At 47.6% G+C, this 13,953-nt stretch overlaps 1 protein-coding gene across 5 annotated transcripts in view; it reads right to left on the reverse strand.

Annotated features, from left to right (window-relative positions):
• Positions 1 to 13,953, reverse strand: part of LOC117353556 (nuclear factor of activated T-cells 5-like) — a 281,088-nt gene that overhangs the window by 219,471 nt on the left and 47,664 nt on the right. The window lies entirely within an intron of this gene.

Consider the following 13,953-nt stretch of genomic DNA (forward strand, 5'->3'; position numbering starts at 1 on the left):
CACTAGCGGACTGCGGCCGTGAGAGATCCCCTTGCGCAACATCTTTCCATCCCGCACAGCAGAACCCCTCCCACCGCGAGGCTAACATACCTCCGTTCCAAACAGCAGCGGTGGTAGCACTGAACAGGCTGCTTTGCTGCCTTCCCCGCTGGGGCCTTCACTATGCCACTGCATCACTGATGAGAGTGGGAACTGGAGAGTGGATACTGGCACAGCTCCCATCTCTTTATTTTGGGACCCTAATTATTAAAGCTCAGTGCACAATAGTGGATATTGGCATGCGCTAAGACCTGGATTCACGGTGCCTAACGTGAGTGGTTTAATTGGGTTGAAGTGGTACAATAATTGATCATGGACGGGACGGGATTGGAAGAATGAACGAACAGTTCTAGGATTTTAACGGAGCACACAAATTTTACTAGCATACAGTCATCAATGAGAATTAACAAAACCAACTACCCCCCTATTCAGATAAGTACATCAAGTTGATCTGTAATAGTTTTTGGTCATGTAGGGAGAGCAGGGGACAGGTGAAGGCGATGATGGTCTTCTTGTTAACCTCATTGTAGTTATTTCACTATATCTTGGGTTACTTGGTCTGAGCACTTCACAATAATATTTAAAATAAATCAATGAAAATAACATTATTAATAATAGATTATAGCTGTGATCACAATATTATACAATAATTGATCATGCCATTAAACCCTCGATTTAAAAAAATAGCCGCTGCTACGTGACCTCCAGGACCAGCACCTAGGTCCCTGGCGACTAGCAGCACATAGTGACTCCAAAACCTGGAAGTGGGCGTTTAGGTGTGGCACTGGACTTTGGTGTCACTATGCTGCAATTCTGACAGGACCAAAGACGCTGGGAATATAGGCCTGTTAAACTGTGGTCTATGTTTCTAGCACCTAGGGTCCCCACTCACCGTGATTCTGGAAGTGGCTCCTGTCTGTGATTGACACATGGCAAGCGCCATTTCCAGAGTCAGAACCTACATTCCATGTGGTTCACAGGTATAAAATAGGATGTGCAGCATTTAGAGCATGCTAATGTCCATTACCTCAAGCCATGGTACATGAGCTTTTTGTGCCACTGGAGCTTGTGCACTTCTGAGAAGCTGAAAGCTAAGCCATCCATAGTTTCACTAAACTAGTATATTGTATTTTCCATAAACAAATTAAGAAATTTATCTCCATCACACTATAACCCAGGTTCTGACACTTCATGGAGGTAAGAAACCAAATCACCCTCTCAACAGTGGCAACCAGTCATTTCACATACTGAACCCAGTGGGAACGTGCATCTTTGGGAGAATTATAAAATTGAGGTGGTAACAATTGGAGCCAAAGAGAAAAATATATTATTAGATTTAGCTTACACCTCATAGAAACATAGAAATTGACGGCAGAAAAGGGCTATAGCCCATCGAGTCTGCCCATACCAATGACCCACTCCCTGACTTTTACTCCCCTATAGATCCCACGTGAATATCCCATTTTCTCTTAAAATCTGACACGCTGTTGGCCTCAATCACCTGCTGAGGCAGCTCGTTCCAATGATCGACCACCCTTTCGGTGAAGAAGTACTTCCTAGCATCACCTTGAAATTTCCCTCCCCTGATTTTCATCGAGTGTCCTCTGGTTACCGAGGGCCCTGTAAGACTGAAGATATCATCTTTCACCTCTATATGCCCCGTGATATACTTAAAGGTCTCAATCATGTCCCCCCTCTCTCTTCGCTCCTCCAGTGAGTACATCCGCAGTTTTTTTAGCCTTTCTTCATACGTGAGATCCCTGAGCCCCAAGACCATCCTGGTAGCCATTCGCTGAACCGATTCAATTCTCAACACATCTTTCCGGTAGTGTGGTCTCCAGAATTGAACACAATACTCGAGATGAGGTCTCACCATGGATCTGTACAGTGGCATTATGACTTCAGGTTTTCTGCTGACAAAACCCCTACGGATGCAGCCCATCATTTGTCTTGCCCTGGACGAAGCCTTCTCCACCTGATTGACATCCTTCATATCGTCGCTAATGATCACTCCTAAATCACCTCCAGTCATGGTACATGGGCTTGTCATGCAACTGGGGCTTGTGCCTCTCAGAGAAGCTGAAAGCTATGCCGCTGGTAGTTTCACTTCTAGCAGGGCCTCAAAGGTGGACAGGTTTCAGCAGAGATCTCACTCTAACGATATACCACCCATCTGGGCAGCAGCAGATGGGTAGTGTTAGAGGCGGAGGATCACATTTGATGCGACATCATTGAATTTATACTGCGCAGAAGGACCGGCAATCTAGTTCTGTCTTCTGCCAAGAAAACTTGATGATGACGAGACAAAGAATCGATGTATAATGCTGGAAGATGATCCCCTAGGTTGGAAGGCACTCACCATGCTACTAGAGAAGAGCTGATCATCACTCAGAGTATGCCCAGTGTTTGAGAAGCTGACGGATCAAAGCCACCAGGACATACTGATGCTGATGTTGCTAGACAGAAAGGGAGAACAGAAGCTGTAAAGATATTCTCAATCTAGGAACATGGAATGTACGAAGCATGAAGCTTGCTCAGATAATTGGAAATTGTTTAAGATCAAATGGAAAAAAAACAAAAGCAATTTGAAAGGGATCAGTGAACTGAAATGGACAGGACAGGGCCATTTTCAATCAAATGAGCATTGGATCTGCTACTCTGGTCATGAAATGCACAGGAAAAATGGAATAGCATTCAGCCTGACCAATAAGTTTTCGAAGACAGTACTAAAATACAAAGTTATCAGTGACAAGAGTCATGTCAATCTGTCTACAGGGAAAGCCAATCAATGTCACCTTGATCCAAGTATATGCTCCAATAAAAGACACGAAGATGAGGATGTAGAGTTGTTCTACAAACAACTTCAAAATTTAATAGATCAAGTGCCGAAACAAGATCTACTGATCATTCTGGAGGAATTCAATGCAAAAGTAGACGTACACTAAAAATGCAGTGGTTGGAAAGCACGGCATAGGAGATGAGAAAGAAATGAAGCAGGCGATAACTTAGTTTTGCAAAATAAACTGACTCTGTCAGTCATGAATACACATGTTCAACACCACAAATGTTGCCAGTACACATACATCTCTCCAAATGGCATGTATCAAAATCAAATTGACTAAATCTGCATAGAACAGAGATGGAAAGCTACAGTTTTGATTGCAAGAACTAAACCAGGAGCTGATTGTGGAAGTGAGCAAGGGATTTTGACATGCAAGATCAAGGTAAAGCTTCACAAGAAGATGATCATTAGATACCTCTCAAAATATGAGATTGAAAATATTCCAGCAGACTATTGGATAAAAATAGACAACAGATTTGCCTTTCTTGATACAGGAGATAGAAAGCCCAAAAAGTTATGGAATGACATAAAAACCATAAGTGATGAAGCAAAAAACAAACAAAACCCAAAAAACCAATCCACTCCAGAAGAGAAAGAAATCCAAAAAATCGCCTTGGATCTCGGAAGAAACCAGAAAAAGTAGCAGAACAAAGACAAGCAAAATTTTCCGGTGATTAAAAACACAAATGAACCGAGTGTTTCAACGTTAAGTTTGGCAAGACAAAGAATGGTATCTCAAGGATATTTGTCAGAAACGTAAATGCAAAAAACAGATTAGCATTATCAGGATGTTAAGAGATTGCGGCAGAAATGATTGAGGATGCTTAAAGAAGCCAATGGAATCATATTGAATGATTCAAAAAGCATTCAAGAGATGGAAAGAATATACAGAAAATCTATACAAAAAAGGCAATGAGGATAACAATGGGAAACTGAACTGCAAACAGATGCTGAATAAGAAAAAGATATTTTAAAGAAGTCATAGCAACAAAGCACAGTTACTTACCGTAACAGGTGTTATCCAGGGACAGCAGGCAGATATTCTTGACTGATGGGTGACGGCACCGACGGAGCCCCGGTACGGACAATTTTAGAGTGATTGCACTCTAAGAACTTGGAAAGTTCTGGCATGCCGCACCGCGCACGCGCGAGTGCCTTCCCGCCCGACAGAGGCGCGCGGGTCCCCAGTTAAGATAAGCCAGCTAAGAAGCCAACCCAGGGAGGTGGGAGGGACGCAAGAATATCTGCCTGCTGTCCCTGGATAACACCTGTTACGGTAAGTAACTGTGCTTTATCCCAGGACAAGCAGGCAGCTATTCTTGACTGATGGGTGACCTCCAAGCTAACAAAAAGAGGGATGGAGGGAAGGTTGGCCATTATGAAAACAAATTTTGCAAAACAGATTGGCCGAAGTGTCCATCCCGTCTGGAGAAAGCATCCAGACAATAATGAGATGTAAAAGTATGAACTGAGGACCAAGTAGCAGCCTTGCAGATTTCCTCAATAGGAGTGGAACGGAGGAAAGCTACAGATGCTGCCATAGCTCGGACTTTATGGGCCGTGACAGAACCTTCCAGTGTCAGTCCGGTCTGAGCATAACAAAATGAAATGCACGCTGCCAGTCAATTAGACAACGTACGTTTAGAAACAGGACGTCCCAATTTATTCGGATCAAAGGACAGAAAGAGTTGGGGAACTGATCTGTGGGGTTTCGTACGCTCTAGATAGTAAGCTAGAGCCCTCTTACAATCCAAAGTATGCAGAGCTTGTTCCCCAGAATGAGAATGAGGTTTTGGAAAGAAAACAGGCAAAACAATGGATTGGTTGAGATGGAATTCAGAGACAACCTTAGGGAAAAACTTTGGATGCGTACGCAGAACCACCTTGTCATGGTGAAAGACCGTAAAAGGTGGATCTGCAACCAGTGCATGAAGCTCACTGACCCTCCTGGCAGAGGTAAGAGCAATAAGAAAAAGTACCTTCCAAGTGAGAAACTTGAAAGAAGCGGTAGCCAAAGGTTCGAATGGAGGCTTCATCAAGGCGGAAAGAACCACATTGAGATCCCAGATAACAGGAGGGGCTTTAAGAGGTGGTTTCACATTAAAAAGACCCCGCATGAACCTGGACACCAGGGGATGAGCTGATAGAAGTTTTCCATGGATCGGCTCATGAAAAGCAGCAATGGCACTGAGGTGGACTCTGATGGAAGACTTAAGGCCAGAGTCAGACAAAGAAAGCAAATAATCCAACAACGTCTCCACTGCCAGGGAAGTTGGATCAAGATGATGAAGAAGACACCAGGAAGAAAATCTCGTCCACTTCTGATGGTAACATTGCAGAGTGGCTGGCTTCCTGGAGGCATCTAGAATGGAACGAACGGGCTGAGACAAAAGCGTATCATGAGAAGTCAGCCCGAGAGATACCAAGCCGTCAGGTGCAGAGACTGGAGGTTGGGATGTAGAAGGGTCTCCTGATGCTGTGTAAGCAGAGAAGGATACAGTGGAAGAAGAAAAGGTTCCCTGGAACTGAGTTGAAGTAGAAGGGAGAACCAATGTTGTCTGGGCCACCTCGGAGCAATCAGAATCATGGTGGCTCGTTCCCTCTTGAGCTTGAATAAGGTTCTCAACATGAGAGGCAGAGGAGGGAAAGCGTACAGGAACAGATTTGACCAATCGAGGAGAAATGCATCCGCTGCCAGATGGTGAGGAGAGTAGAGTCTGGAGCAGAATAGGGGCAGCTGGTGATTGTGAGGAGCTGCAAAGAGGTCTATCTGAGGAGTGCCCCATTGAGCGAAGATAGACTGTAGAGTTACAGGATCGAGTGTCCACTCGTGAGGTTGGAGAATTCTGCTGAGCTTGTCCGCTAAGGAATTCTGTTCTCCCTGAATGTAGATAGCTTTCAGGAAGAGATGGTGATCTATGGCCCAAGTCCAGATCTTCTGTGCTTCCTGGCACAAGAGGCGAGAACCTGTCCCCCCTTGCTTGTTGATGTAGTACATGGCCACTTGATTGTCCGTGCACAGCAGAAGGACCTGAGGAAAGAGAAGATGTTGGAAGGCCTTGAGGGCATAAAACATCGCTCTGAGTTCCAGGAAATTGATGTGATGTTTCTTTTCCTGGGCTGTCCAAAGACCTTGAGTCTGGAACTCGTTCAAATGAGCTCCCCATGCATAAGGAGAGGCGTCGGTGGTGATGACTAGTTGATGAGGAGGCTGATGGAACAGAAGACCTCTGGATAGATTTGAGGATACCAACCACCATTGTAGAGATTGACGAAGAGATGATGTCACAGAGATGTGTCGTGAGCAAGGATCCGTCGCTTGGGACCACTGAGTAGCAAGGGTCCATTGAGGAGTTCGCAGGTGAAGACGTACGAGGGGTGCGACATGAACTGTGGATGCCATGTGACCCAAGAGTATCATCATTTGTTTGGCAGAGATGGAATGTTGTGGAAGTACCTGCTGACATAGAGACTGAAGAGTCTGAAGACGGTTGGATGGTAGAAATGCTCTCATGAGGAGTGTGTCCAATATTGCTCCAATGAATTGGAGTCTTTGAGTGGGAATGAGATGAGACTTGGGTAGATTGATCTCGAATCCTAATATTTGAAGAAACTGGATGGTTTGGTTGGTGGCCAGGAGAACTGCTGGAGCGGATGTGGCCTTGATTAACCAGTCGTCCAGGTAAGGAAATACCTGAAGGTGGTGAGCGCGCAGAAAAGCAGCTACCACGATGAGACATTTGGTGAACACCCTTGGAGAGGAAGCAAGACCGAAGGGCAGCACTTGTACTGGTAATGACACTGATTGATCATGAAACGGAGATACTGTCTGGAGGTTACATTGATTGGAATGTGAGTGTATGCTTCTTTGAGATCGAGAGAGCATAGCCAGTCGTCTTGGTTGAGAAGAGGATAAAGAATGGCTAAGGAAAGCATCTTGAATTTTTCCTTTACCAGATGTTTGTTGAGATCGCGAAGATCTAGAATTGGTCTGAGATCTCCTGTTTTTTTGGGGACTAGAAAATAACGGGAGTAGAATCCCTGACCCTTTTGATCTAGAGGCACTTCTTCTATAGCGTTTAGAAGAAGGAGGGATTGAACTTCCTGAATGAGGAGGGCAGATTGAGGACTGTTCAAAGCAGACTCTTTTGGCAGGTTTTGGGATGGAAGAGTCTGAAAGTTGAGAGAGTAGCCGTGGCGGATGATGTTGAGGACCCATTGGTCCGAAGTGATAACTTCCCACCGGCTGAAGAATAGAGAGAGACGACCTCCTATAGGTTGAGGCAGGAGAGCAGATATAGGAGTACTGGCTATACTTTGGAGAAGTAAGTCAAAAGGGTTGTGTCTTCTGCTGTGGAGTTGGCTTAACAGGCTGCTGTTGCTGTTGTTGCCTGGGAGGCTGACGCTGTTGCTGCCGTTGACGCCTGGGTTGCTGAGCAGTTGTTGGCAATGGCCGAGCTGTGAAACGGCGTTGATAGGCTGACTGTTGTCTAAAAGGCCTTGTTGGGGGAGGCTTTTTCTTATTTTTAAGAAGGGTATCCCAACGTGTTTCATGAGCCGACAGCTTTTGAGTAGTCGAATCCATGGATTCACCGAAAAGCTCATCCCCTAGGCATGGGGTGTTGGCTAACCGATCTTGATGATTAACATCAAGTTCAGATACCCGAAGCCAGGCCAGGCGACGCATTGCCACAGACATTGCTGTCGCTCTGGATGTAAGTTCGAAGGTGTCATAAATGGATCTAACCATGAACTTACGCAACTGAAACAGAGAAGACAAGCAATGGTGGAAAGATTGTTGTTTCCGTTGAGGAAGGTATTTTTCAAAGGAAGCCATGGTGGTAAGGAGATGTTTCAAATAGAAAGAAAAATGAAAGCCATAATTTCCAGCTCTATTTGCCAACATTGCATTTTGGTAGAGCCTCTTACCAAATTTATCCATGGCTTTGCCCTCTCTGCCAGGAGGAACAGAAGCATATACACTGGCTCCTGCAGATTTTTTAAGGGTGGATTCGACAAGTAAAGATTCATGAGGAAGTTGTGGTTTGTCGAACCCAGGAATGGGAATTACTTTGTACAGAGAGTCTAACTTACGTGGGGCCCCTGGAACCGTTAAGGGAGTCTCTAAATTCTTGTAAAAAGTCTCCCTCAAGATATCGTGAAGAGGGAGCTTCAAATATTCCTTTGGAGGTTGGTCAAAGTCCAGGGTGTCCAGAAAAGCTTTAGACTTTTTGGATTCAGCCTCCAAAGGAATAGACAGAGAATCACACATATCTTTCAGGAAACTGGAGAAAGATGAAGTGTCATGCTTAGAGGACGGGTCATGTACAGCAGACTCCTCCTCATCTGAGGAACATTCTCCTTCAGAGAGAAAAGGCTCTTCTGAATCTCCCCACAGATCAGGATCCCTGACATGGGGAGAACGATCTCGAGACTCAGGGGTAGTTGGGTCTGCATGCCGGGTCTTGCGCACCGACTTACCCGATCTCATCGACATCGACCCAGGCGATGTAATCGGTTGTACCGGAGCCGAAGTTTGCACCGATTGATGCTGAGCTCTCGGCTCCGGCGCAAGGACTGGCATCGATGTCGATGAGGTGGAGTGAATCGGTACCGAGGGAGTGGATACCGACAATATAGGTTGCTCCACTATCGGTACCGGCTCAGTGCGGACCGGCACCGGAAGGTTCGGTGCCAGGATCAATGGAAGGAGCTGTTGCAATTGCTGCTTGAGCTGTTCCTGGAGAATGGCCGTAATACGGTCATCAAGGGATGGCACCGGTACCGCTTTTTTCTTCTGCGGTGCCTGCGGTGCCGCTCGACGCCCCGGAGATGAGGAGCCCGATGTCGAGGGACTCACCTCAATAGGGGCGGAGCGCTTCCGCTGGCGCCTCACAGTCGGCAGGATTGGACTCACTGCACTCGAGACCGGAGGACGTTCCAGCGGGGAAGGCTTCTTAGCCGGCTTACCTGCATGTTGGGACGCCGGTGCGGAATCTCGCGGCGTCGAAGAAGAGGGTGCCGACTGAACCGGTGCCGAAGTCGGAGTCGATGGAACGGGATCGGACATCTCGGCACCGAAAAGTAATCGCTGTTGTATTTGGCGATTTTTTAATGTTCTCTTTTTCAGTGTGGCACAGCGGGTGCAGGTGGAGGCCTGATGCTCAGGACCCAAACACTGTAAGCACCAGTTGTGTGGGTCCGTGAGAGATATGGGCCGAGCACACCGCTGGCACTTTTTAAAACCTGGCTGAGGGGGCATGAACGTGAACACCGCTTCAGCCAAATCGAAGGCCGAGGCTTCGATGGTGGCAGAGGGCCCCGCAGGGGAAAAGCCAAATTGAATGAAAAAACAAAAGTTGTTTTTTTTTTTGAAAATAATGAAAGAAAAAGAAAGAGGCAAAAGCCAAAAAGGTTTACGCGAGCGGGAAGGCAAGTTCAAAAAATTTTCAACAGCCGTTGAAAAAACGCATCTTCTTAGCTCCGCGGAAACTAAGAAACTGGGGACCGCGCGCCTCTGTCGGGCGGGAAGGCACTCGCGCGTGCGCGGTGCGGCATGCCAGAACTTTCCAAGTTCTTAGAGTGCAATCACTCTAAAATTGTCCGTACCGGGGCTCCGTCGGTGCCGTCACCCATCAGTCAAGAATAGCTGCCTGCTTGTCCTGGGATAATTAAAGCTTTATCGAAAAACAAATCACTTGGCATCGACAGTATTTCAACTGAATTAATCAAAGGCTCAGAAGGTACTATCTTGGCCCTCACTTGACTCAACAAATCTGGAAACAAAAAAATGGCCAACGATTGGAAAATATCATTGTTCATACCTATACTGAAGAAAGGGGATGCCAAGGACTATAACAATTATAGAACAATTACATTAATTCCACACCACCAAAATATTGCTGAAAATACAACAAAGGCTGCAATCATACATTCAGCTAAAACTACCTGAAGTTCAGGCTGGTTTCAGAAAAGGTCAAGGAACAAGAGATATTATTGCCAATGTTAGATGGATATTGGAGAAGAGCAAAGAATACCAAAAGCCCCTATAATTCTGCTTCATCAACCATACTTCTTCCTCCGAAACCACGGAAGAAGGAAGGTGTTGATGCCCCTGTACAGATCATTGGTGAGGTCCCACTTGGAATATTGTGTTCAATTTTGGAGACCGTATCTGGCAAAGGACATAAGACAACTTGAAGCAGTCCAGAGGAAGGTGATGAAAATGGTAGGTTTGCACCAAAAGACACATAAGGAAGCCCTGAATATGTATACCCTAGAGCAGGGGTGTCCAATGTCGGTCCTCGAGGGCCGCAATCCAGTCGGGTTTTCAGGATTTCCCCACTGAATATGCATTGAAAGCAGTGCAAGCACATAGATCTCATGCATATTCATTGGGGAAATCCTAAAAACCCGACTGGATTGCGGCCCTCGAGGACCAACATTGGACACCCCTGCCCTAGAGAAAAGGAGGAACAGGGGAGATATGATTCAGATGTTCAAATACGTAGAACAAAATCTTTTCCAGAGAAAGGAAAATGGTAATACCAGAGGGCATAATTTCAGGTTGAGGGGTGGTAGACTCAAGAATAATGTTAGGAAATTCTTCTTTACGGAGAGGGTGACTGATGCACAAAATGTGCTCCCAAGGGAAGTGGTGGAGAGGGAAACAGTGACAGAGTTCAAACAAACGTGGTATGAACACAGAAGATCTCTAACCAGAAAATAATGAGTATATATTGAAGGAACTAAGGCCAATACTGGGCAGACTTGCATGGTCTGTGTCCTGTATATGGACATTCAGTTGAGGACAGGCTACAAAGGGCTTCAATGGCTGAGATGGTTTAGATGGGCTGGAGTGAATTGACAGAGACGCCAGTAGATAGAACCTAAGCACACTACCAGGCAGAGCTCTGGGTTTCTGGCCCAGAAATATCTAAGGACCATTTAAATTAAATGATTAATTTATTGAGCGTGTACGGTTGGGGCAGACTGGATGGACCATTCAGCACAGTTACTTACCGTAACAGGTGTTATCCAGGGACAGCAGGCATATATTCTCACATGTGGGTGACGTCATCTACGGAGCCCCAGCGCGGACAGCTTTTCAAGCAAACTTGATTGAAGTTTCAAGTTTGCTACACTGCACCACGCATGTGCATGCCTTCTTGCCCACTAGAGGGCGCATCCCCACCTCGTGGTCCTCAGTTCCATAACCAGCAAAGAAGCCATCCCCGGGGAGGAGGGCGGGTTGTGAGAATATATGCCTGCTGTCCCTGGATACCTGTTATGGTAAGTAACTCTGCTTTATCCCAGGACAAGCAGGCATGATATTCTCACATGTGGGTGACCTCCAAGCTAACCAAAAAAGGGCAGGTGGGAGGATGGCAATTAGGAAAACAGGTTACGTAACACCGACTGGCCAAACCGGCCGTCGCTTCTGGACAAAGTGTCCAGACAGTAGTGGGAGGTGAACGTATGAACCGAAGACCAAGTGGCAGCTTTACATATGTCCTCCACAGGAGTAGACCGGAGGAAAGCAACAGAAGCTGCCATAGCCCTGACCTTATGCCCCGTGACTCGACCATGGAGCGTGAGACCAGCCTGAGCGTAGCAAAAAGAGATACAAGCAGCCAACCAGTTGGACAAGGTGCGCTTGGAAACAGGACGTCCCAACCGATTAGGATCAAAGGACAAAAACAATTGAGGAACCTTCCGATGAGACTTGGTACTTTGAAGATAAAAGGCCAACGCCCTCTTACAGTAAAGCGTGTGAAGCGCCGCCTCACCAGGATGGGAGTGGGGCTTCGGGAAGAACACCGGAAGGACAATGGACTGATTGAGGTGGAAATCAGACACAACCTTAGGCAGAAATTTAGGATGGGTGCGTAGAACCACCTTGTCATGATGAAACACAGTAAAAGGTGGATCCGCAACCAAAGCCTGCAGCTCACTAATCCGACGAGCGGACGTGAGCGCAAGCAAAAAAACCACCTTCCAAGTGAGAAACTTAAGATGAGATTTGTCGATAGGCTCAAAAGGAGGCTTCATCAGTTGAGCTAAGACCACATTAAGATCCCGAACTACAGGAGGAGGTTTCAGAGGAGGGTGAACATTCACGAGACCCCTCATGAAACGAGTCACCAGAGGATGAAGAGAAAGAGACCGACCCTCGAGATGCCGATGGAACGCCGCAATGGCGCTAAGATGCACCCGAATGGAAGTCGTCTTCAGCCCAGACTTAGACAGATGCAACAAATATTCCAGCACCGAAGACACCGGAACCGAACTCGGGTCCAGATGGTTCGAGGAGCACCAGGAAGAAAATCTGGTCCACTTCTGGGAATAACAAAGCCTAGTCGAGACCTTGCGCAAGGCTTCCAAAATCTCCCTCACCGACTGAGAAACAGAAACCGAAGTCAAGGGGAAAGGAACCAAGCGGTCAGATGTAAGGACTGAAGATTGGGATGCAACAGCGAACCCCGACTCTGAGACAGCAGAGAGGGAAAAACAGGCAGAAGTAGAGGCTCCCTGGCACTGAGTTGAAGGAGCAGGGAGAACCAGTGCTGACGAGGCCAACGAGGCGCAATGAGAATCATAGTGGCCCTGGTCGATTTGAGATGTACCAAGGTTCTCAAGATCAGAGGAAAAGGAGGGAACGCATAAAGGAACCTCCCCCCCCAGTCGAGAAGGAAGGCATCGGCCTCGAGACGGTCCCGGGAGTACATCCGAGAACAATAGAGGGGCAGTTTGTGAGTCTCCGGGGAGGCAAACAGATCCACCTGAGGAGTCCCCCAGCGGTCGAAGACCTCGCGTAGAACCCGGGAGTTCAGCGACCACTCGTGCGGCTGGAGAAGACGACTGAGTTTGTCTGCCAGACAGTTCCTCTCTCCCTGAATGTAAACCGCACGTAGGAAAATGTTCTGGGAGACCGCCCATTCCCAAAGGCGCAGGGCTTCCCGGCACAGGGACCAAGAGCCCGTTCCTCCCTGTTTGTTCACATAATACATTGCCACCTGGTTGTCCGTCCGTACGAGGACTACCTGATCGTGTAGCAAGTGGCAGAACGCTCGAGCCGCCAGAAAAATGGCCCGAAGCTCCAACACATTGATGTGACAAAGACGGTCCTCTGCCGACCATAGACCCTGAGTCCGCAGACCGTCGAGATGAGCCCCCCACGCGTACTCCGAGGAGTCCGTGGTCAGGACCTTGCGATGCGGAGGAACGAGAAAGAGCAAACCCCCCGGAAAGATTGGAAGAGTTGGTCCACCAACGGAGCGAGCGTCTCAAAGAAGGAGTCACCGTTATTGGACAAGAGACTGGATCGCGATCTTGACGCCACTGCGAGGCCAAGGTCCACTGAGGAAGCCTCAGATGCAAGCGGGCGAACGGAGTAATGTGGACCGTCGATGCCATGTGACCCAGAAGAACCATCATGCGCTGAGCCGATACTACAGGCATCAGCGAAACCTGGCGACTCAATTGAAGTAGGGCCTCCAACCGAGGGGGGGGGAGGAACGAACGGAGGCGAACCGTGTCCAGCACGGCCCCAATAAACTGAAAGGATTGAGTCGGGCACAATTGAGACTTGGGGAAGTTCACTTTGAACCCCAGACGTTGAAGGAAGATGATAGTCTGTTGGGTCGCTGAGATAACCCCCTCCCTGGTCGGCGCCTTGATCAGCCAATCGTCCAGGTAGGGAAAGACCTGTAGCCCCCCGAGATCTCAGGGCTGCAGCGACCACCACCATACACTTCGTGAAGACTCGAGGGGACGAAGCTAGTCCGAAGGGGAGGACCCGATATTGAAGGTGCAACTCCCCCACCTGAAACAGTAGGAACTTGCGGAAGGCTGGATGCACCGGGACATGAGTATATGCTTCCTTCAAGTCCAGGGAGCACATCCAGTCCCCTTCCTCCAAAAGAGGGTATAAAACCGGAAGCGACAACATACGGAACTTCTCCCGGACCAGGAACTTGTTGAGCTTCCGGAGGTCCGAAATGGGGCGTAAGTCCCCGGTCTTCTTTGGGACCAAAAAGTAGCGGGAGTAAAACCCCCGCCCCCGCTGTTCG

Source organism: Geotrypetes seraphini, chromosome 2, assembly GCF_902459505.1.
Source record: "Geotrypetes seraphini chromosome 2, aGeoSer1.1, whole genome shotgun sequence".
Lineage (NCBI taxonomy): Eukaryota > Metazoa > Chordata > Amphibia > Gymnophiona > Dermophiidae > Geotrypetes > Geotrypetes seraphini.